Genomic DNA, 26556 nt, shown 5'->3' on the forward strand with positions numbered 1-26556 from the left:
CCCAGCATCATTTACTAATGGCGATTCAGGCGAGGGTGATGGCAGGAAAATGCAGGTGACGATAGGCATCACTGCCTGAATTTCCCATCATTTTCTATCTCTGCCTGAATTTTTTGTGTGTGAGCAATGCCTTGAGAGAACAAATATACAATAATAGATTGTAGGTTAGACGATATAACGTTTCTGTTATAAAATGGCATATCCTCTGATTCACTGTGAGATCACAGGAGATCTTCTAGTAACAATATAATTATTTCTGGCACCAATGGAGGTATACAAATCTCATTTGCTGTGCTATTGATTGCAAAATACAGATTGTGTTCATTTTAACCGGTGATAGATTGAACTCTTCATTATTGAACAGTTGGAGTTGCCAGAGTTCCTTGAAGAGCCTGCTCTGAAATTTCATTCAGTCACATGCATTTTAAAGAAAGAACACACATAAATATGTAGCACCTTTCACATCCTTGGGTGCCTCAAAGAACTTCACTGTTAGTGATTGTTGACAAAAAGGAAAGTTAATGGTGCGGCAGCTGCCAGGTTTGTGACATGAATATGATTTACAGTACTTGGATATCATAAATGCATGTACCTATGAAACCATTGAACTGAATTCATACTTTTTAAAATATTGTACCTCTGGCTTTTTGCATTATATTTTAGTTATGAAATATGATGAGATAGTAACAGCAATAAACAGCTTTTTTATTTATTCTTTCATGGGATGTGGGCATTGCTGCAAGGTCAGCATTTGTTGCCCATCCCTCATTGCCCTTAAAGCAAGTGGGGTATTAAGATTCAACCACATGTAGGTCAGACCAAGTAAGAATGGCAGATTTCCTTCCCTAAAGGACATTAATCAACAATGGTTTTATAGTCATCATTACTGAGACCAGCTTTATATTCCACCAGCTAACATAATGGGATTTGATCCCTTGTCCTCAGAGAATTAGCCTGGGTTGCTGGATTACAAGACCAGGGACAATACCACTACACCACCATCACTCCACAGCTGTAACAAGGGCAATTACTGAAGCATATTTTTCATAACCCAGTGCATGCTCTGTCAATCTGGGTTCAACAAGGCAAGGGCACAGTTACATCATGAAGGGTTCTCAAAATTCCCACATTTTTCATATCATCAACAAGGATATGACTTTTGGACTTTTAAACTGTTGAGTTAAGTGTAAAACCCTGCAGACAGGAGGCTAGGCCCATGAAGGCCTGGAACTGGACATGCTCGGGCTTGTTGAGTGCAGTGTGGTTTTTTTTGCCTGAAACCAGACGAGAGGAGACAGAATACGCATTCTTCCCTTTAAAACAATCAAACCAGAGAAAGACTTCATGTTACACGAAACTAAAGCCCATCAAAATCTTGCATAAATAATTGCTACTAACTACTAAGGCAGGAAGGCACAATCAATGCAGTTATGTGAACCCATCAATACTCCACACATACAATGGCTTTCAGTTCAAAACTAGTTACGGGGGCAGGAAGACAATGATAAACATCATGCGAGCCCATTAAAAACAACGAGACAACAACACCGGGGGAAGCCCACCAAAATCAAACAAAGAACTAACCTTGATTTGGATTCCGATAAGAAATTCGAAAGACACTATAACTGGCCCAGTCAGTTATGAAGGAGAGAGAAACCAGCTAGCAGGAGGGTGGCCAGTTTTGAAACGGTTGAAACAGAGTTTAAGCAAGGAGATCTGGAGGTTTGCAGGCCCGCAGGCAACATCACGGTGAGGGGCATGGGGCGGCAGGCTCAACCGAAGACAACAAGGCCGCAACCGCAGCCCTCCACGAAGATCAACCACCCACAACAGCGTCCTCCACTCAACTGAAGAACCTTCGCAGATTCCACAGACCAGGACCACGTGGGGACGTCAGGCCCCAGAGGACACAAAGAACGTACCCCAAAACTACAACTGGCTTACCTGGCTGGATTTCGAACTGTCAAGGAACCCTGGGTTGGTGAGCATGATCCCTGACCTCTCCTAGTTCAATTTAGTTAAGTTTTGGGGGTGGGACAAGGGTAAGGGGATTAGTAGTGTGATTTTCCCTCATTATGCCGTGTGATCCCCATTCTTAACTAAGTGTACTTTGTAAGTCTGTATAATCTCAGTGTAATCCTAATATTATAAATTCATTTGTGACTTCAATAAACACAGTTTTTTTTCTTGCACCAAAACCAGTTGTCTGCTGCACTTTGTCACAACCCCCAAATAAGTCCAAGGTCTAGAACCCAGGGAGTGGGAGCGATTCGAACCGCTCAGAAGTCAGAGGTGAAACTGACACACACCACCACCCCCTACAATCATCAACACTATGCGAAAGTAATGGTATTGCCAATTATATCTAGAATTATAAATTATTTATTCTGAAGAAAAGCTGATAAAATCTAAGGGGCTAAACATTCCCTAACAGCCAATGTAATATTGATGATGGAGGGGGGATGGAATTTCCACTGGTCACTCTGTTATCACCCCTATCATCTCCATTTTTACACCTCCCTTCCTGCCCTTAAAAGCATCCTTTTCTTTGACAATGCCCTCACCCTTGACCCGTCTTGTCCCTCTTCCTGTTCTGTAATTCTGCTAAGTGCTCGCAACCATCTGCTTACATAAGAAACAGAAGTGCCACTTGTTCATGTTTTCGTGGCATGGTAAATGTAGCCTAGCCAGCGAAGCCCACACCCCTTGAATGAATATAAAAATAGATTGCCTGGGCTCTGAAAATTTTGTTGGCAGTTGTTTATTGTTGTCATCTTACAAACATAAGAATTAGGAGCAGGACCAGGCCATTAAGCCCCTTGAGCCTACTTTACCATTCGATAAGGTCATGACTGATCTGATTGTGGCTTCAGCTCTACTTTCTTCTCTACCTCCCTATATCCTTTTACTTTCTTGTCAATCAAAAATCTATCTAACTCAGCCTTAAAAATATTCAATCACCCAGCCTCCATTGCTCTCTGGGGAAATGAATTTCACAGACTAATGACCCTTTGGGAGAAAATAATTCTCCTCACCTCCATCTTAAATGGGAAACCCCTTATTTTTAAACAGTCCCTTAGTTCTAATTTCTCTCACAAGGGAAAACATCCTTTCAGCATCCACGTTATCAAGTCCCCTCAGGTACTTACATGTTTCAGTAAGATTACCTCTCAGCCTTCTAAACTCCATGGATACAGGCCTTCTAAACTTCATGGATACAGGCCTTCTAAACTTCATGGATACAGGCCTTCTAAACTTCATGGATACAGGCCTTCTAAACTTCATGGATACAGACCTTCTAAATTCCATGGATACAGGCCTTCTAAACTTCATGGATACAGACCTTCTAAACTTCATGGATACAGGCCTTCTAAACTTCATGGATACAGGCCCAAACTGTCCAACATTTCCTCATAAGATAACACCCCCATTCCAGGAATCAGTTGAGTGAACCTTCTCTGAACTGCTTCAGATGCCACTATATCCTTTATTAGGACCATGTGAGGAGGGGTAAACATGGCTCTCTTATTCTACCATGGAATTACAATATTCTATCACTCCATGAACTGCAGCGGTTCAAGAAGGCAGCTCACCACCACCTTCTCAAGGGCAGTTAGGAATGGACAATAAATGCTGGCCCAGCCAGAGATGCCCACATCCTAGGAATGATTAATAAAAGAAAGGTCTGACCGTAACAGGATTTTTTGTGAATTTAGAGAGGATGTGCCTTGCCAGTACTGCAGGGGTCCCACTATGTACACTTTCAAGTTATAAAGAATTAGTCAGACAGGTTTTCTGAGTTAAAAGGACAAGATAAGTTTATTGAAACTCCTCCCGAATTAAAAAAGGCTAGGGGCAGAATTTGGCCGTTAGCAAGCAGGGAGTGGGGCCCACTCGCCGACATGTAAAATGACGCGGGATGATGTCGGACAGAACCCCTGACGTTATCCCGCCCCATTTAAATTTTCAGGAAGGCGGGGGCACAGTAAAATCAGCTGCGCGCCCGCCGACCTGTCAATGGCCAATTGATGATAATTTAAACAATTAAAGGACCTGCCCGTCTAACCTTAAGATTTCATACAGGGTTTTAAAAAGTTTAATAAAGATATAGTGTAAATTATGAACATGTTCCATCTCATGTGACATTGTCACATGAGGGGGACATGTCAGGGAATTTTTATTTTATATTTTTAAACTTTTTCAAAGTGGAAGTGATCTCCCTGAGGCTGCACTTAGTCTCAGGGAGATGTGCGCTCTTTCGTGCACATTCACGAAAGAGTGCACTCTCGCTTTTGGGGAATCCCCCCCGACAGCACAGGAAGTGCATAACGCTTCCTGCCGAATATCACGCTGGGCGGGCCTTAATTGACCCGCCCATGTAAAATGGCGGTGCGGCCCTCTTCTCCGGCAGTGATCGGCTCCCCGCCCGGTGGAGATTGGGTCAGGCCCGCCCACCCGACAGAAAATTCTGCCCTAGGTAAATTGCAACCACCATTCATCCATCACACACATTCCCTGAGCCCCATACACACACTAGTACAGCTTGTAGAATGAGAGAATAGGCTTAAAGATTTTTTTACAGTTTGTGAAGAAAATAAAACAAAGGATTATGTGATTAGCTGTCCTTTGGCTGGCCTCAGTCTGGTGATTCCACATTGCAGTCGTTTTGTTCAGTTGTCTTCCTGGATGTAGTTGTATGAAGCAGATTTCCACATTTTATCCCCAAAAGATCTCAGTTTTCAGTAGGTTTCTCTTCTCAGGATTGTTACTTTGCAAATTTGGGCGCAATACTTTGTGAGAGAGAGAGTGAGAGAAAGAGAGAGAGAGTGAAAGAGAGAGACAGCTTCTTTGCAGCCTTTCAGTAGAGCATTCTGATCTCTGGTCTCTCTAGCTTGGTAAACAGTTGTTAAGGTCCTTCCGGCTGTATATTGCAGGGGAATTCAATTAATCCATGTCTGCTGCTGTCATTGTTTTTAGAACAGGCACTTCCAATCTCCACCCCTCCATCATCTTCACATGGTCCATCTCTGACACTTCTCTTCCCTTCCTTGACCTCTCTGTCTCAATTTCTGATGATAGACTGTCCACCAATATCCATTACAAGCCTACCGACTCCCACAGCTACCTCGACTACAGCTCCTCACACCCCGCTTCTTGTAAAGACTCCATCCCATTCTCTCAGTTCCTTCGCCTCCGTCGCATCTGTTCTGATGACGCTACCTTCAAAAACAGCTCCTCTGACATGTCCTCCTTCTTCCTTAACCGAGGTTTTCCATCCACGGTCGTTGACAGGGCCCTCAACCGTGTCCGGCCCATATCCTGCGCATCCTCCCTCACGCCTTCTCCTCCTTCCCAGAAACATGATAGGGTCCCCCTTGTCCTCACTTATCACCCCACCAGCCTCCGCATTCAAAGGATCATCCTCGGCCATTTCCGCCAACTCCAGCATGATGCCACCACCAAACACATCTTCCCTTCACCCCCCCTGACGGCATTCCGTAGGGATCGTTCCCTCCGGGACACCCTGGTCCACTCCTCCATCACCCCCTACTCCTCAACCCCCACTTATGGCACCTCCCCATGCCCACGCAGAAGATGCAACACCTGCCCCTTCACTTCCTCTCTCCTCACCGTCCAAGGGCCCAAACACTCCTTTCAAGTGAAGCAGCATTTCACTTGCATTTCCCCTAACTTAGTCTACTGCATTCGTTGCTCCCAATGCGGTCTCCTCTACATTGGAGAGACCAAACGCAAACTGGGCGACCGTTTTGCGGAACACCCGCGGTCTGTCCGCAAGAAAGACCCAAACCTCCCTGTCGCTTGCCATTTTAACACTCCACCCTGTTCTCTTGCCCACATGTCTGTCCTTGGCTTGCTGCATTGTTCCAGTGAAGCCCAACGCAAACTGGAGGAACAGCACCTCATCTTCCAACTAGGCACTTTACAGCCTTCCAGGCTGAATATTGCATTCAATAACTTTAGATCTTAAACTCCCCCTCCCCCCATCCCCACCCCGTTTCTTCCCCCCCCACCACCCCCCGCTTTTTTTTCAATAATTTATATAGATTCTTCTTTCCCCACCTATTTCCATTATTTTTAAATCTAAAACTAAAACCTTGTTAGTCTTTCCACCCCACCCCCACTAGAGCTGTACCTTGAATATCCTGTCCTCCATTCTTAATTAGCACTTTTCTCAGACAAAACACCTCTTTGACCCTTTTGTCTGTGACATCTTTTGATTATCTGCTCATCTCCACAATCACCACACCACACCCTCTCTCTCTCCCACCACCACCACCACCAACCCCCCCCCCCCACCCGCACCACCTTAAACCAGTTTATATTTCTCCCTTCTTCTAACTCAGTTCTGCCGAAGGGCCATGAAGGCTCGAAACGTTGACTGATTTCTTCTCCGCCGATGCTGCCAGACCTGCTGAGTTTTTCCAGGTAATTCTGTTTTTGTATTGCATTTTAATGTCTTATCTCGGAAACTTTTGGTTCCGGATAGTGTAAAAGTCGACAGGATATGGGGTCTTTCACACTCCCCAGGGGGGGTTTGAGTGTCTGTTCCTTTTCATCCCACTTGATGGAATGCAAGTTTGTATATTGTTTCTGGCTGGCAGTCCTCCATTGTCTTTACAGGATTATAGTTTATTGTTTCTTTTAAAATCCAGTCAGAAAAAGAAGAATTAGAAATTATGGGCAGAATTCTGCCCATGGGGGGGTGGGCTTGGGCTTGGTGGGGGCGAGTGGGGACAGTCGGGAAGCTGACTGCTGCCCGCAATCGGCAGCGCACTGCAATTTCATGCTGGCGGGCCAATTAAGGCCTGCCCAGCGTGAAACACGAGAGGCAGCGCTGAGCACTGTCTGTAGTGGGGGGGGGGGGTGGGGGGTAGGTGGAGGGGGGGGCGTGTGGGTGGTGGTGGTGTGGGCGCACAGCTGCCTCAGGGAGATGAAGAGATATAACAAAAAATAATAGAGAATAAAAATGTAATAAAACATGTCCCCTCATGTGGCTCTGTCACATGAGCAGGGGCATGTTATTAATTAAATTTTAAAACTTGTATTTTACTTTTATTTGCTTTTGGAAACCTCATCCCACCTGTGGATGAGGTTTCCAAAAAAATGCAAAGGCCGCTTGACCTTTACGCTTGCCCGCCAACCATTAGGTTGGATGGATAGTGAAAAATTTACCTTAATTGATTATTTAATGGCTTAACAGGCCTTTTAATTGTCAGTGGGCGCGCTGCCGACTCTAGTGCATGCCTGCTGACCGAACTATCATGCGGCTGTGCATTCACATTGGCACGTTCGGCCGACGTCAACGCGCGTCATTTCACGCTCGAGCAGGTCGGGCGCGCGTCCGCCCACCGAGCGAAAATTTCTGTCCCGTATCTTTTTTTGAAAAAAGCTCATCTTCATAACACCTTACTTAAGTAAGGAGACTAAAACTGTACACAATACTTCAGATGTGGTTTCACTGACAACTTGCACAACTGTAGCAACACTTCCTTACTTTTATATTCCATTCCAATAAATGACATAATTCCATTTGCCTTCCTAATCAATTGCTGTGCCTATATACTAACTTTTAGTGATTCATTTACCAGGACACCCATATCCCTCTGTACCACAGAGTGCTGCAGTCTCTCTCCATTTAAATAGTATACTGCTTTTCTATTCTTCCTACCAAAGTGGACAAGTTCACATTTTTTCACATCATACTCCACCTACCAAATTTTTGCCCACTCACTTAACTTTCTTTATCCCTTCATAGGCTCTTTGTGTCCTCTTCACAAATTGTTCTTCTACCTATCTTTATGACACCCACAAATTTAGCAACCATACATTCGATCCCTTCATCCAAGATATTTATATAAGTTTACAACGCTATAATCCTGTACATCTGACAGGAGGGTGGTAGCAGGTTCATGCATTAGGTTGGAACCTAGTTAAGTCAGTTTCTGTCCTCTTGCTATTTTCAGTCACTATCCTAAGCATTAGCCCTTGTAACAATGTGCACATGGCCAGCTTGAAGAAATTGCCAGACTAGGAGCCTGGATCTGCTGGGCAGGTATTACCTGAGGTGAAAGGAGGAATACTAACTTGTTGGCTGGCAACTGTGTGGCTCACATTAGGGATCCTGACTTGAACCCTTGAAGAACACAGCATAGGGGATTGAAGCTGGCCATATTAAAAACAGCAGTGCTGCCAGTGTAAAGACAAGTGACTGGCCTGCCCTCCTCCACTCTAGTGGATGCCCATCATGCACCCACAGGGCGGAATTTTATGGCCCCACCATGGCAGGGGTGAAGCTGGAAAATACAGCAAGCCATTCAAAAGTCCATTGACTTCGGCAGGACTGGAAAATCCCGCCAGTGGGAGGGGCCGTAAATTTCTGCCCATAGAATGTTGACCTTAACGAATATTGAAATGAAGGAACCTCCCTCTGATCCTTCATACTCAACTGAGGTCAGTGCAGGATGTTCCTAGTGAGTCAATCTCACCAGTTATGCTGGGATTAATGCCCACCCATTCTCTGGCTCCCTAAATTCATTATTTCTAGAAAACCATTACTGTACTCTAAAAGAACACATGCACCATTTAACAGAAATGAAATTTTCCTGCTTGTGTTATGATTCAGACAGAGGAAATTGTTCCCCATGGTGGTGATTTAGAGGAGGTCTCAAAGCAGGCTGTGCCCAGCTGCTCTAGGATCTCATTATGTACTCCCAATGGGGAGTGGCACACCCAGGGATCACATTAAGACAAAATGATGGTCACTGCTCGCATCATTCTTGGAACTGGCCCTTAAGCCAATGTAAATTCTTCAATAATAAGAAGTGATATTGTCCCTTTAATAATAATTTGCACCCAAGTCCCATTGAATGCATTTAAAAGGAATATTCTAAAACTGCAAAGCTGCCTGAAATAGTAATTCAGTCATAGTAAAATCAGTAGTTCATAATCTACTCAGTTCATTGTTAGTAAGAAATGAAATTAAATCGATATCAAGAAATGATGTAGGGTCAGATGATGTAGAATCTGTGTGGGTAGAGTCGGGGAACCGCAAAGGTAAAAAAACCATAATGGTATTATGTACAGGCCTCCGAACAGTAGTCAGGATGTGGGGCACAAGATACACCAGGAGATAGAAAAGGCGTGTAAGAAAGGCAAGGTTACAGTGATCATGGGGGATTTCAATATGCAAGTAGACTGGGAAAATCAGGTTGGTAGTGGATCCCAAGAAAAGGAATTTATGGAATGTCTACGAGATGGCTTTTTGAAGCAGCTTGTGGTGGAGCCCACTAGGGAACAGGCAATTCTAGATTTAGTGATGTGTAATGATGCAGATTTGATAAGGGAGCTTAAGGTGAAGGAACCCTTAGGAGGAAGTGACCATAATATGATAGAATTTACCCTGCAATTTGAGAGGAAAAAGCTGGAATCAGATGTAACGGTATTACAGTTGAATAAAGGCAACTACAGAGGCATGAGGGAGGAGCTGGCCAGAATTACTGGGAGATGAGCCTTGCAGGAAAGACAGTGGAACAGCAAACACAGGAGTTTCTGGGAGTAATTTGGGAGACAAAGGAAAAATTCATCCCTAGGAAGAAGAAGCATGCTAAAGGGAGGACGAGGCAACCATGGCTGACAAGGCAAGTCAGGGACAGCATAAAAGCTAAAGAAAAAGCATACAATGCAGCGAAGAGCAGTGGGAAACCAGGGGATTGGGAAGCCTACAAAGACCAACAGAGGACAACTAAAAAAGAAATAAGGAGGGAGAAGATTAAATATGAGGATAAACTAGCCATTAATATAAAAGAAGATTGCAAGAGTTTTTTTAGATATATAAAGGGTAAGAGAGAGGCAAAAATGGACATCGGGCCGCTGGAAAATTACGCTGGAGAAGTAGTAGTGGGGAACAAAGAAATGGCGGAGGAACTGAATAGGTATTTTGCGTCAGTTTTCACAGTGGAAGACACGAGTGACATCCCCAAAGTTCAAGAGAGTTGGGGGGCAGAGGTGAGTATGGTGGCCATTACCAAGGAGAAGGTGCTAGGAAAACTGAAAGGTCTGAAGGTGGATAAATCTCCTGGACCAGATGGATTGCACTCCAGAGTTTTGAAGGAGATAGCTGAAGAGATAGTGGAGGTGTTAGTGGTTATCTTTCAAGAGTCACTGGAGTCAGGGAGGGTCCCAGAGGACTGGAAAATCACTAATGTAACCCCCCTGTTTAAGAAGGGAGTGAGGCAAAAGATGGGAAATTACAGGCCGATTAGCCTGACCTCGGTCGTTGGTAAGGTTTTGGAGTCCATTATTAAGGATGAGATTTCAGAATACTTAGAAATGCATGGTAAAATCGGGCAAAGTCAGCATGGTTTCATCAAGGGGAGGTCATGCCTGACAAATCTGTTAGAACTCTTTGAGGAGGTAATGAGTAGGTTAGACAAAGGAGAGCCAATGGATGTTATCTACTTGGACTTCCAGAAGGCCTTTGACAAGGTGCCGAACAGGAGGCTGCTCAGTAAGATAAGAGCCCATGGTGTTAGAGGCAAGGTACTAGCATGGATAGATGATTGGCTGTCTGGCATGAGGCAGAGAGTGGGGATAAGAGGGTCCTTCTCAGGATGGCGGCCAGTGACTAGTGGAGTTCCGCAGGGTCAGTGTTGGGACCACAAATTTTCACTTTATACATTAATGATCTAGATGAAGGAACTGAGGGTATCCTGGCTAAGTTTTCAGATGATACAAAGATAGGTAGAGGGACAGGTAGTATTGAGGAGGCGGGGAGGCTGCAGAAGGATTTGGACAGGTTAGGAGAATGGGCAAAGAAGTGGCAGATGGAATACAATGTGGGGAAGTGTGAGGTCATGCACTTTGGTAGGAAGAATAGAGGCATAGACTATTTTCTAAATGGGGAGAGAATTCAGAAATCTTGAGTGCAAAGGGACTTGGGAATCCTAGTCCAGGAATCTTTTAAGGTTAACTTGCAGGTTGACGCGATAGTTAGGAAGGCAAATGCAATGTTGGCATTTATTTCGAGAGGACTAGAATATAAAAGCAGGGATGTGCTGCTGAGGCTTTATAAGGCTCTGGTCAGACCACATTTAGAATATTGTGAGCAATTTTGGGCCCCGTATCTCAGGAAGGATGTGCTGGCCCTGGAGAGGGTGCAGAGGAGGTTCATGAGAACGATCCCAGGAATGAAAGGCTTAACATATGAGGAACGTTTGAGGACTCTGGGTCTATACTCGATGGAGTTTAGAAGGATGAGGGGAGATCTGATTGAAACTTACAGAATACTGAAAGGCCTGAATAGAGTGGACGTGGGGAAGATGTTTCCATTAGTAGGAGAGACTAGGACCCGAGGGCACAGCCTTAGAGTAAAGGGTAGACCTTTTAGAACAGAGATGAGGAGAAACTTCTTTAGTCAGAGAGTGGTGAATCTATGGAATTCATTGCCACAGAAGGCTGTGGAGGCCAGGTCATTGAGTGTATTTAAGACGGAGATAGATAGGTTCTTGATTGGTAAGGGGATCAAAGGTTACGGGGAGAAGGCGGGAGAATGGGGTTGAGAAACATATCAGCCATGATTGAATGGCGGAGCAGACTTGATGGGCCAAATGGCCTCATTTCTGCTCCTAAGTCTTATGGCCTAAGTGAAGAGGAAAATAAGACTGGAAAAGAGACAATATGGGAATAGAATTGTAGTTAACATAAAAAGGAGCCCAGAAATCTACTACCGGTACGTAAATACCAAGTGGGTAGGGCTTACTTGTGAAAAAGTGGGTGATATGTACTTAGAGGTACAGGACAAGGCTAAAGTACTTAAAAGTGCTTTGTTGTCTTGTTTACGAGGGAAGAGGATGCTGACAAAATATTAATAGAAGTGGAGATGGTAGTGGTAATATGGTGAAAATTGATAGGCAGAATGCACTGGCAAAGTTGGCTATCCTTGGAGTGGAAAAGTCACCTGGCCTAGATGGCTTGTGTCCTAGGTTGGTAAGGGAAGTGATTGGAGATAGCAGAAGGGCTATCTTAGAGGTGCCAGAGGATTAGAAAGTGGAAATATGCCATCCTTGTTCAAGAAAGGGTGTAAGGACACTCCTACTGTTGTGAAAATCTGGTTCATAATTCATATGTTTTAGAATATATCTTCTATTTCAGAAATATAACTTTTAGATTGGAGTTTGAAGTATTAACTATAAGATAAATGGACATCTGATTGAGAAACTGGTAATAATTCTGATGTAAATGCAATTCAACAAGTCTGGGTTTATTACACTTAATAGGTAACCTATGTATGTATTACAAGGTCATGCAAAAGCAATAAACAACAGGGGGTCTCTTGTCTTAGTTTAATAGAGCCAGAAGGTCGCAATAAACTTCAATAAAATATTTAAATTATATCTGTAGTTTCCAGATGAAAAGAAGCTGAAGGCAGCATTGTAAACATAGGGTTTATTTGTGGATCCAGGGAATCTGGAGAAATGGTCGTAAAACTCCATTAACAATATAAATTATTCATAAGGGCTACAGAATCAAAGAGTAGCATTGAAGATAAAAAATTATTTGCATTTTTGTTAGAACCATCCCAAAGCATACGTGCTGATTTGGCGACAAATTGTACCACTCATGCAGGAGAATCGGGACCATTAAGGACCTATGAAATCAACAGTTTTCAGAGAAATGAATCAGGACCAGACCTCCTTCCCAATTACATAACATTCACACCCAGAAAGTCCTGTAGGGAAGGTAACCTGCCACCCTTACCTGGTCTGGCTTATATGTGATTCCAGATCCAGACCACCTGGCATCGGCATAGGCACTGGAAATGACAATGGCAAACTCAGTCCTGTCAACCCTGCAAAGTCGTCCTGACTAACTGGGGGCTTGTGCCAAAATTGGAGAGCTGTCTCACGGATTAGTCAAGCGACAACCTTACAAAGCCATTCTCATGGAAACATACCTTACAGATAATGTCGCAGCTACCACCATCACCATCCCTGGGTATGTCCTGTCCCACCGGCAGGACAGACCCAGCAGAGGTGGCAGCACAGTGGTATACAGTCAGGAGGGAGTTGCCTGGGAGTTCTCAACATCAACTCTGGTGCACTTGATGGGAGGGATCCAAAATGAGGGAAACACACTCTTGTCCGCATTCTCACCAACCTTCCTGTTGCAAAGGCATCTGTCCATGACAATATCTGTAGGAATGACCACCGCACAGTCCTTGTGGAGATGAAATCCTGTCTTTACATTGAGGATACCCTCCATCATGTTGTGTGGCACTACAACAGTGCTAAATGGAATAGATTTCGAACAGATATAGCAGTTCAAGACTGGGCATCCATGAGGTGCTGTGAGCCTTCAGCAGCAGCAGAATAGTATTCAAACACAATCTGTAACCTCATGGTCTGGCATATCTCCCACTCTACCATTACCACCAGCCAGGGGATCAACCTAGGTTCAATGAAGAGTACAGGAGGGCATGCCAGGAGCAGCACTATTTGCATGCCAAGCAGCATAAGCAGCAAGCGATAGACAGAACTGAGCGATTCCATAACTGACGAATCAGATCTAAGCTCTGTACTCCTGCCACACTCAGTCATTAATGGTGGTGGACAATTAAACAACTCACTGGAGGAAGAGGATCCATAAATATCCCCATTCTCAATGATGAAGGAGCCTAGCACATCAGTGCAAAAGAGGATCTAACTATTGTCCCTTAACATTCAATGACATGACCATCACTGAATCCCCCACTGTCAACTGAATCCCCCACTGTCAATATCCTGGGGGTTACCATTGGTTATCTGCTGGCAACCTGAGCAATGAGCTGTGGCATCCACAGTTGTGAGGTCTGTTAAGAAAAGATGGAGGATCACGTGGCCAAAAAGCTAAACAAAGGACGCCCATAGAATCTTACCTCAGAGGATAGCTGGAACACTGAAAAGAATTAAAGTGAATTCTGGAGGGCTGTTGTATACCTTCTTTAAAGAAGTGACTGCACCTTCAAGATTTTTGAAATGTAGTAGAGAATTCTTGAGGGAAAGTAAAAGGTAGAACTAAGTTCATTGCGTAAGTAATTCTAAACTATAATGTTAAGCTAATAGTGGTTGCTTTGTTTAATTCTTCTTATAAACAATAAAGTTTGTTCTTGTTTATAACCTTTAAATCTTGTGCTGTAGTTCTGTTGATTGATGGTGTCCGGATTTCTCTTTAAACATTCATGGTCCCTAACAGGATCATAACACTAGTTACTACTAACATCATTTGGTGGGTAAGACTTTCGAAAAAAATAATCAGAAAAAATTAACAGGCACTTAGAGAGGTTTGAGTTAATTAGGGAGAGCCAGCTAAGATTTGCAAAAGACAGATCATGCTTGACTAATGTAATTGATTTTTTTGATGAACTAGTAAAGAAGACGATGAAGGGATGCAGGGGATGTTGTCTCTTATGGAGTTTAAGGAAGTGCCTGACAAAGTACCACATAAAAGCCAGGTTAACAAAATTGAGGCTCATGGAATAGGAAAATCTGACAACTTGGATGAAAGAGGTTGAGTTAAGGGCAAGAAAACAGTGAGTCGTGGGAAATGGTTGTTTTTCAGACTGGAGGATGGAAATCATTGGTGTTTCCCAAAGGACTCCCAAAGTGCTAGGACAATTGCTTTTTATTGCTAGTAATAAATAACTTGAATATTGGAAAGCAGAACAAAATGTCAAACTTTGCCAATGATACCAAACTTGGAGGCGAGGTAAACAGTGAGGATGAAACTAATCGACTGCAACAGGATGTGGATAAGGTAGCAGGTTAGGCAGACAAGTGACGAATTGAATTTAATAAACATGTGAAGTGATCAATTTTGGCAGAAAGGACTGGGAGAGGCAATATAGGCTTAATGGCACAGTTCTAAAGAATATGCTGGCGCAGAGGGTACTGGGGGATAATGTGCATATATCTTTGAAGGTGGCAGTACATATTGAGAGAGTGGTTAGCAAAGCATATGGGATTTTGGATTTCATAAGTAGGGACATTAAGTACAAAAGCAGGGAAGTTATGCTGAACCTATATAAAGCTAGGTTGGGCCACAGCTAGTGTATTGCATCCAGTTCTGGTCACCACACTTTAGGAAGGATGTGAGGCTCTTTGAGAGGGTTCAGAGAAGATTTACCAAAATGGTTCCAGTGAATAAGGGGTTTTAGCTACAAAGTTAGGTTGGATAAACTGGGGTTGCTCTCCTTGGAGTAAAGGAGGTTGAGGAGAGATCTGAAAGAGTGCGCAAGATTGCCAGATGTCAATAAGGTAGACAAATCAAACTGTTCCCTTTGGCTGATAGTACAATGATTAGGGGACACAGATTAAAGGTTTTGGGTCAGAGATATTGGAGGGGATATGAGAAATAACATTTTTATGCAGTGAATGGTAATGATCTGGAACTCGCTGCTTATGAGGGTGGTGAAAGCAGAGATGATCAAAGATTTCAAAAGGAAATTAGGTAGACACTTGAAGGAAATAAACTTGCAGGGGGAGCCAGACTGTGACTGGCTTGTTCAACAGAGAGATGGCATTGATGTGAAGGGATGAATGGTCTCCTTTGCCGTAATGACAGTATGACTGTGTGACTCAGTGCACTAATACACTATGGGAAAGAATTTCCATGGGGAATTTGCTCAATCTTCTGCCATAACTTTGGCAGAAGATTGGTGAAAATCTTGGAGAAATGTTATAAGCATCCATTCGTGCCATTTTTCTGCAATTTCTGCCAATCTTCTGTCTTTTTTTTTGCAATTAGGACATTAGTCACATGCGTCATCATCATCTTTAAATCCTTCAAGTGCTGCACCAGAGCCTTCATTTGCAACCTCCTCTAGCCTTTTAGTTTGCTGGTGCTCTTTTACTATGGGTGGAATGGTCCCAGATTTGCACCAAGTGCAGTAGCGGGTGTGAAGAAAGTCATTTTACCCACCAGTTGCAATGAAGGGTTTTCACCATTCCCGGTGAGCCCTGCCTCATTAATAATGCATTCACAGGAAAAATGCTGGATTGCTGGCGGGTGGGCTTGGATTTTCCCGCCACGCCATTACCTAAGTGCTTCCTCGCCCCGGGTGCCATGTTTAAAGTGCACCAGAGCGCAGGTTATTTCATGTCTACAGACCAGGACTGCTCCAGGCAACAGATGGCCCCGAAGGTAGAGGTGACGGCAGCCCCCAAATTTAGTGACGCCTCTCTGGGGTACCTGCTGGATGCAGTGGAAGGCTGCTGCGATGTCCTCTACCCCCACTCTGGCTGCAGGAGGTCCACCAGAGTCACCAATCCGGCCTGGGAGGTGGTGGCAGTGGCAGTCAGTGCCACTGGAGGACAGGGGAGGTCAGCCATCCAGTGTAGTAAGAGGATGAATAATCTCATCCATTCTGCCAGGATAAGTCAACCACCTCATCACTCTCAACTCACACACTCACAAACCCATCACACATCCACAGGGAGCTCACACCTCAAGGGACAACACCACTAACTCTCACACACACCCTCACATCCCCAACAGGCTCATATCCTCTGGAGCTCGCATCCTCATCCTGTCCATGGCTCCGCTCACCACACAAACATTCCAAGCAGTGCCACATGTCCTGCCCACAATCCATCTGTTTCGCTCACATCAGCAGGGAGAGGTCCCAAACCGGAGGTAGAGTAGCTCACGTTAGGCCCCTCACTCACTTTGAGAAGTGTGCCATCACGCTGACTGATGAGGGTGTGGACTGTGCCTGCAGCGAAGATGAGGTCAGTGGCAAACACCCAGGTGAGGATCCTGCACCACATCATCCCTCTCTCAATGCAACTGTGAGTGCACTCTCTCCTGCTTTTGGCTCTGCTGCCATGCACTATTTAACTCCACATTGGTTCACAGGGAGTTCTGCCAAGCGGCCGACGTCCTCACCTTCAGCCAAGAAGACACCTCCTCCATTGAAGAGATGGAAATAAGCAGCCTGGAAGACCCATCACAGCCCTTACCCTCACCATCCACCAGTGCAGAGGCACATACCTTGGATGTGGAACAGGCTCGAGTGCACAATCTGGTGATCACTGCAGGGACACATGTCCGAAGCAGAAGGAAGTAGGTTCAGCTGAGCTCCCCAGCACTTGGAGGACTGCTGGGGAAGAGGCGTCTGTTAGGTCCAAGTCAGATGACGGGGCCTCTGGATTTGGCCTTCCAACTCATGGTTGAGAGTCAGCAGAAGGTGGGGGAACATCATGCAGAGCTGTTGAAAGCCCTCAACAGGGTGGCACGTGAGTTGGAGGAGTGCATCCGCCTGCTCTCTGAAGAAGTGGTGCCCACATATACGCGCATGGAGGTCTCCATGGGAAGGATGGCGGATGCCACGGAGACGCAGGTCCAGCAGAACACGGAGATGCATGCAGACCTGCACTCAATCGCGGTAGCCATGGGTGAGTTCCTTGAGTGGCAACACGAGACGGAAATGGGGCACCTCGACATCCCTCCAGGTGCTCCTTCCCCTCAAGGAGTCAGGCCAGGGCCCTCAGGCACCTGAAGGGAGGAGGAGCGTCAGCTGGACACCCCTGGGTCATCCACTCAAGAATCTCAGAGACTGTCCGTTCCCTCCGAGTCCCCTTTTCCTGTGACCTTAACAACTTCATCCTCTCTCACCACAGAGGGAGCAGCTGGCCCATAGGAGGACAACCAAAGCAAGCCAGGGTCATCAAGGCTTTGGCTCTCCAGAGGACGCACGCCAAAGTCATCAGAGGCAACAGGTCAACCATTGCACAGGCTGTCTCCCCACCTGCTGCAGATGTCAGGGCAGCACCTAGAAGAAGTGGTAGGCCTAGAAAAGTTAAGACATTCTGATCACAAGTGGTTGCACCGGTGAACACATTTTGTCACTTTAGAATTTGAAAATTTTTTCATTTTCACTGACTAATGTGTAATGTTGTCTTTCAGCTCCATTTACAGGCTTTGGGAGTCCTCCCACTGCATTTTCCCTTCTCACCCCCCACCGCCCCACTAGCAGTTCAGCTGCACGCAGCCGGACCACGAGTGATTCCGGAGGGAGAAACGTTTGTGTGGCAGGGCCTTCCGGAGTCTTGTGCAGACACTCTCCCACACATGCGGAGCCTTCCTCCATCACACTCATCTCAATGTCCCGAGCATTTTCAGTGCTGCCTGCTGGGGTTCACTTTCGGTTGTCCGGCTGAGCTGAGCTGCATCTCCGCCCACCCACGGATCGCACTCCCATGCAGCACCTGTGCCCATCCAACACGAGGCTCCGCTCACTTTCGATTTCATTTCAACAACCATGGTCAGCTCCCCTGTCCTTTCGCCTCCCCCAGTCACCCATGTCCTTTCCCCCATCACTGTTGACCCACCGGCATCACCTCCCTACTACCCACAGTCACCTACCAACCCGAACACTTTTCTTTCCAGGTGAACATGCACTTTTCCTACCTTCCTGTGAATCCCACCCCATCCATATTGGCCTTCTTCTTCCCATCCCCAGGGTCTGTGTCTGCCTCCAAGTCCCCACCAACCACCCTCACCATCCCTTCTACCACTACCGATGTACTCTCACCCTCCCACCCTTTTGGCTCACTCTGCCCCCTCTCATTCTCACCATTCCTTCCTACCACGATCACCCTCAGTTTGCTCCCCAGGAGGCAGTCATTGACTCCACAGATCCCTCTCTTGCACGCTCACCTGGACATCCTACCCCCTTACTCCCTCCTCCACCTTTACTCCCTCATCAACCTTTACTCCCTCCTCCCACTGGACACCATCCCCCTTCCAAACTCCCTCTCTTACACCTTCCTCCCTGCTTAGACCTACCTCCCCACTAGCTGCATTCTCCCCCGTTACACCCTCCTTCCCCCCCATAGCCCCTTCTCCTCCCTCCCAAACTCAACCACTCCCCCTCCAAACCTCACCCCACTTCCCCCTCCCAATCCTGGTACACCTTTCCCTCCCAGTCACAGCTAGACCTTCCTCTCCCATAGCCCACCCCACCGGTACACCTTCCCCTCAAAATGACAGCTTGACATTCCTCTCCCCTCATCTCGCTGGTTATCCGTAGGAGCCCTTGGTTAAGACCGTGATGTTCCAAAGCGGACCCGAAGCTTCAACAGAGACCTCCCACCTTCCGAGAGCTGCTTCACAGTGGAGCCATGTCCATGACAATCCACCCAGCATGTGCTGCACGTGGGTCCAGGATGCGGTAGCTGTAGGTCTCCAGCATCTTCTTCTCCTCCGATGTCCATGATCCTCAGCCATCTATCCGGCTTCATTCCCCAGAATTAGGTCCAGCACTGCACCGTCCCTTGTTGGACCCTCTACATATTGACCTAAAAAGTTCTCCTGTATACATTTCAAGAAATCCACTTCATTCAAGCCCTTAACACTATGTCTATCCCAATTAATGTTGGGAAAGTTGAAATCACCTAATATAATTACTCTATTGTTATTGTTTTTACACACCTCCACAAATTGTGCACATATTTGCTCCTTAATTTCCCGCTGACTATCTGGGGGTCTATAATAAGCACCTAACAATGTGGCTGCCCCTTTTTTATTCCTAAACTCTACCCACAAAGCTTCATTCGATGCCCTCTCCAAGGTATGATCTCCCGTTACTGCAGTAACTGACTCCTTAACTAATAATGCAATGCCTCCTCCTCTTTCCCTCACCCCCCCTCCCCACCCCCACCCCACCCCCCACCCACCCCCCACCCGTCTTGCCTGAAGATTCTATATCCCGGAATGTTGAGCTGCCAATCCTTTCAGGAGCTGCAGCTGGACACACTTCCTGCACACATGCTGGTCCCGGGCACTGGAAATGTTCCCGGCTTCCCACATGGAGCATGAGGAGCACACCATGGCTTTGCACTCTCCTGCCATGACTTATCCCTTTAAATTAAACCTTTTAAATCAATTACTCTGGGGCCTTCTTTCCCGATCCTTGTTACTGCAGAATATATAAACTATAAACCACAAAAAAGACCTTAATATTATGCGATAGAGCTCCATTTGGGCAGTACTGACACTGCCCTTTAGGCCCCTCATTTTTATACCTTAACTGACTGTCCACACCACCTTCCCACAACACACACAGGATGCCAAGCCCTTCCCGCTTCACTCCTGCATGCCCCTGTCCCCAGCCTCTGTCAACCCCTGGATGCCTCTTTCACTCCTCCATACCCCCGACCCCATTCCACACCACCCCCCTCACAGCTAGCTCACCCGAACGGCCCCAAGTCTCTATGCAAGCTGCCATTCTCCTGCTTCTCTCCCTTGTGCCGTTGGGTGGAATCTTGTGCTTCTGTGGGTAGTGAGCTAGGTGGGAAGGGCATTTATTTAGATGGAATGGTGGTGCACCGGAACCCCGCTATCTTTCTGCCTTTGCTAAATTAAGTTCTGGGCGGGAAGGTCCATGGTCCACCTTCCCACCCCGCTGCCAACTGAGGCTCTTAAGTGGCCAACAAATGGCCCTTAAGGGCCTCATCCCACTGCCATTGGTAATAACCCAGCTGTAGGTGGGCCTGTCACCATACGGCATGACAGAGAAAACTGTATGGCCAGCTTGTCACCTCTGTTGGTGGCAGTGGGTCCATCAATCAGTGCCTGTTTGAGGGACTGGACATTGGGAAGGGGGAGATCCACTGAGAGCCAGCCCTCTGCCCTTGCTGCCAACACCACTGCCTCACTCTGCCCATGACCCCTATCCCACCAAACCTCCCCCCTGCACCACCAACATTACTTACCTATGGCCTGGATTGGTCTGTGATCCTGGGACTCCTGTTCCTGTCCTTCCAGCAGCAACCAGCCTCCCCAGTGGTGCTACTGAGCATGGACTGCTACCTCTGATTGGCCAGCAGCCCATAGTAGGCAAGACTCCCACCCCCAGGGTCTTGATTGCAGGGAAAAGTCACTGCTGGCCTTGCCATTGCCTGATTGGTGTGTGGTTCAGCGGGTCTTCACAAAACGAGGCAGCGTGGGTCTCTTGCTGGCCCTCCAGCCGGTAGGCAAGACCCTTGACAACTCAACAAAATTACAGATGTATAGTTGAATAAGGAAAACCACTGACCTTACACACAGCTGCACAAAGTTGGCTGGTGCACATCATCTTTAAATGATCGAGAACTGGGTGCCACGAGATTCTTATGTGCTGCTGACTTTATCCCGAGGATAAGACTTTATTAAAAACTGTTTTAAGCTAATAAGTATTCGTGGGATGCAAATGTATTACAATTAGTAACAGACCACAGGCCGGCATGAGGCTCAACACACTGCAAAAATCCCTTAACTTTATGTCTGCATCTTAAGCCACCATCGCAAATCAAAATTTCGCACCCCATGTAATTAAGTCCTGCTGCATGTCGTATTTCCTGCTCTTGTGGGCTCCATAAAATCCACCAGCCCTCCCACCCACCATTTGTTTCTTCTTTGAAGCTAATGCTAAATCACAGAAGATGTACAAGCCTCAGTAAATAGGACCGAGGATCCTACCAATGAGTGAATGGAATTTTAAATTTAACACTTTATGATCCATTGGGTTAGTTGCTATCCAAAGGTCTGGTGGTAAATGTGAATCTGATTGTATATGTTTTTCTTGTATATCTCTCCATATGGGGCAATTGTATTCTAAATTTTTAGTAGTCTATATAAGTGAATATCGAATATAGTGTCTATAAGATTACATAATTATCCTTGGTATTAACTTGCACTATATACATCGCTTTGGGTTTTACATACACAACATTCAGACTTTTTGAAGCTCCGGTAAATCTTTGTATTCAACTGAATGGATCTATTCTTTCACAACTGGGGTGCTAGTGAGCACTTGCTCTGAAATGAATGTGTGAAATAAATATTGTGCGAACTATAGCATCAAGCATAAAAGCAAGCCATCTACAATGCTGCTTTTGTCTGCACTGGAGTGCTGCTTTGGGCTGCATTAGAGTGCTTCAGTGGTGAGAGAGGGAAGGAGGTGATCCTTTCATTTTCTGCCTTTCTTCAATAAGGCGGGGAGATACAAGAGGACCTGGTAAGTATTCCTTTTGTCCTTAATATTCTCTAAACTAGAGGAAGTAAAAGTAAAGGGAGCAATTTAAGGGTAAGTCATGGCAGGACAGCTTGGCCAAGTAGAATGCTCCTCCTGTGTGATGTGGGAAGTCAGGGACACTTCCAGTGCCCAGGGTGACCATATATGTAGAAAGGTCTCCAGCTGCAGCTACTTAAAATCTGTATTTTGGAGCTGGAACTGCAAATGGAGTTACTATGTAGCATTTGTAAAGATGAGAACTTCATGGATAGCATGTGCAGTGAGGTGGTCACACTGAAGGTAAAGAGTGCACAGGCAGAAAGGGAATGGGTGCCCACCATACGGAGTGAAAACACTAGGCATGTAGTGCAGTCTAACCCTGGGTCCATCTCCCTCTCCAACTGATTTTCCATTTTGGATACTGCTGGGGGAGATGGTTTCTCAGGGGAATGCAACAAGATTTTAGTCCGTGGCACCATGAGTGGCTCAGCTGCACAGAAGGAGGGAAAAAAGAGTGGGAGAGCAATAGTGATAGGGGCTTCTATCTTAAGGGGAACAGATGTTTCTGCAACTGCACCAGGATGGTATGTTGCCTCCCTGGTGCCACCCTCAAAGATGTCACTGAGTGGCTGCAGAACATTCTGAAGGGGGAGAGTGAACAGCCGGAGGTCATGGTCCATATCAGTACTAACGACATAGGTAAAAAGAAGGATAAGACCCTGAAAGCAGAATATAGGGAGCTAGGAAATAAATTAAAAAGCAGGACTTCAAAGGTAGTAATCTCAGGATTACTCCCAGTGCCACGTGCTAGCGAGATCAAGAATAGGAGAATAGACCAGATGAATGCATGGCTGGAGAGATGGTGTAGGAGGGAGGGATTTGGATTCCTGAGGCATTGGGACTGATTCTGGGGAAGATGAGACCTGTAAAAGCTGGACGGGTTGCACCCCATCAGTACGGGACCAATCTCCTCGCAGGGATATTTGCTAATACTGTGGAAGAGGATTTAAACTAGAGTGGCAGGGGGATGGGAACCTGAGCGGGGAGATACAAGAGATGGAAACAAAGATAGGAATGAAAGACAGAAAGGTAGAAAGCAGAAGTGGAAGGCAGAGGAAACAAGGGCTAGAAGTAAACAGGGCCATAGCACAAAAAAATACATGTAAAAATGTTAAAACGACAAGTCTAAAGGCACTGCGTCTGAATGCATAAAGCACTCGCAATAAGGTAGACAAATTAACAGTGCAAATAGATGTAAACAGGTATAATATAAGTACAATTACGGAGATATGGCTGCAGGTGACCAATGCTGGGAACTGAATATCCAAGGGTATTCGATATTTAGGATGACAGGCAAAAAGGAAAAGGACATGGCATGGTGTTATTAGTTAAGGATGAAATCAGTGTGATACTGAGACAGGATATTGGCTCAGAAAATCTAGATGTAGAGTCAGACTGGGTGGAGCTAAGAAGCAACAAAGGGTGGAAAACATTAGTTGTCTAGGCCTCTGAACAGTAGTGATAAGGTAGGGGACGGCATTAAACAGGAAATTAAAGATGCATGTAACAAGGGTGCCACAGTAATTATGGGTGACTTAATCTACATATAGACTGGGCAAACCAAATTAGCAATAATACTGTTGCAGATGAATTCCTGGGGTGTGTGTGAGATGGTTTTTTAGACCAGTATGTCGAGGAACTGATTAGGAAACAGGCTATCCTAGATTTGGTTTTGTGCAATGAGAAGGGTTTAATTAATAATCTTGTTGTGTGGGGTCTTTCAGGGAACAGTGACCATAACATGATAGAATTCTTCATTAGAATGGAAAATGAAGTAGTCTGATCTAAAACTAGGGTCCTAAATCTTAACAAAGGAAACTACTAAAGTATGAGGCATGAGTTGGCTAAGACAGATTGGGGAGCTTTATTAAAAGGCATGATGGTGGAGAGATAATAACTAATGTTTGAGGAACAAATATATGCATTGCAACAGTCATACATTCCTTTCTGGTGCAAAAACACAACAGGAAAAGCGGCCCAACCATGGCTAACAAAATAAACTAAGGATAGTATTAGATCCAAAGAGGAGTCATATAAAGTTGCTAGAAAAAGTAGCAAGCCTCAGGATTGGGAACAGTTTAGAATTCAGCAAAGGAGGGCCAAGAGATTGATTAAGAGGGGAAAAATAAAGTATGAAAGTAAGCTTATAAGGAACATAAAAACAGACTGTAAAAGCTTTAATAAGTATGTGAAAAGAAAAAGATTAGTGAGGACACATGTAGGTCCCTTAAAGTCTGAAACGGAAGAATTTATAATGGAGATCAAGGAAATGGCAGAGCAATTAAACAACTGCTATAGTTCTGTCTTCACTGAGGATGGCACAAATAACTTCCCAGAAATACTCGGGGACCAAGGGTCTATTGAGAAAGAGGAATTGAAGGAAATTAGTATTATTAAAACAATAGCACTGGAGAAATTAATGGGACTGAAAGCCGATAAATCCCCAGGGCACAATAATCTACATCCCAGGGTACTAAAGGAGGTGGCCATGGAAATAGTGGATTCGTTGGTTGTCATCTTCCAAAATTCTATAGGTTCTGGAACAGTCCCAGCAGATTGGATTGTGGCAAATGTAGCTCCATTATTTAAAAAGGGAGTGAGGGTGAAAACAGCGACTTATAGACCGGTTAGCCAAACATCAATAGTATGGAAAATGCTACAGTCTATTATAAAAGATATGATAATAAGACTTAGAAAATACCAATGGGATTAGACAAAGGCAACATGGATTTATGAAAGGGAAACCATGTTTGACAAACCTACTAGAGTTTTTTTGAGGATGTAACTTGTAGAATAGATGAGGGAGAGCCAGTGGATCTGGCGTATTTGCATTTTCAGAAAGCTTTTGACCAAGTCCCACAAAAGAGGTTAGTTAAATTAAAGCACATGGGATTAGGGGTAATATATTGGCATGGTTTGAGAATTGGTCAGCAGACAGGAAACAGAGTAGGAATAAATGAATCTTTTTCAGAGTGGCAGGCAGTAACTAGTGCGGTACCGCAGAATCAGTGCTTGGGAACAGCTATTCACAATATATAGCAAGGATTTGGATGAGGGAACTAAATGTAATATTTCCAAGTTTGCTAATGACATGAAACTTGGTGGGAATGTGAGCAATGAGGAGGGTGTTAAGAGGCTTCATGGTGATTTAGACAGGTTGAGTGAGTGGGCAAATACATGGCAGATACAGTATAACGTGAATAAGTGTGAAGTTATTCACTTTGGCAGGAAAAACAGAATGGCAGAGTATTATTTAAATGTTGATAGATTGGAAAAGGTTGATGTACAAAGGGACCTGGATGTCTTTGTACACCAAACACTGAAAGCAAGCATGCAGGTGCAGCAAATAGTTCAGAAGGAAAATGGTATGTTGGCCTTCATTGCTAGAGGACTTGAGTACAGGAGCAAGGATGTCTTCCTGCAGCTGTACAAGGCCTTGTGAGACCACACCTGGAGAATTGTGTGGGTTTTACTTTCCCTCTGGCTTGTCAAGGACCTTTAAATTTCACTGGACCTTTAAACATACCTGGCTTATGGTGGCTAGTATTGTAAAAATGGGGGCATAGCCTCCTTCACTTTGATTCTGTTGCACTTCAATGCTGGGCCCCGGCTCGCGCTGCATTGCCTGGACCTTGCCCAGCCTGAGTTGGAAAGTTCGGCGAGATAGGATCGACGAAAAATTGAGTCATTGGGCACGGAGTGGCAATCTGACTCTGATTGCCACTCCGAGGAAGTTCAGGCTCATTGTTTCTCAAGGGGTTCTACTGGTCTCCTATTAGTTAACACCAGCAGTATTCTGATGGAAGTCTCACTTTCAATATTTCACTTTTTAAAAATTAAATGATGTCATCTTATTATGATTTCTAGGCTTTGTTTTAATTTTGTTTAAACTGCATGCGGAACCCAGTGGGCCCTGGTACTGGACTAGGACCCCAAAAACTCTCGATTTCAAATTCCACCATGGCAAGCTGTGAAATAAAATAAGCTGACCATGAAATTTGTATGACCAGAAAAGTGATAATGAAAGATTGTTAAAACACAGCTGGGAGTCATTTTAACTTTTGACGTTAGTGTCTATAGTGATTTGATGTCTCAGAGGATTTATTTCTCTCAGAGCGTCGTTAGTCTTTGGAATTCTCTTCCCCAGTGGGCAGCTGAGGCTGTGTCTTGAGTTGCTGTCGTGCATCTTGTAGATGGTACATACTGATGCTATTGTGTGTTAGTGGTGGAGGGAGTGAATGTTAAGTTGGTGGATGGGTTGCTGACCAAGCGGATTGCTTTATACTGAATGGTGCCAAGCTTCTTGAGTGTTGTTGGAGTGCACTTACACAGGCAATTGGACAGGCTTCCATTCCACTCCTGACTTGACCATTATAGATGGTGGACAGGCTTTGGGAACTCAGGAGGTGAATTACTCACTGCAGAATTCCCAACCTCTGACCTGC

Source organism: Cetorhinus maximus, chromosome 1 (genome assembly GCF_964194155.1).
Source record: "Cetorhinus maximus chromosome 1, sCetMax3.hap1.1, whole genome shotgun sequence".
NCBI classification, from domain to species: Eukaryota; Metazoa; Chordata; class Chondrichthyes; order Lamniformes; family Cetorhinidae; genus Cetorhinus; species Cetorhinus maximus.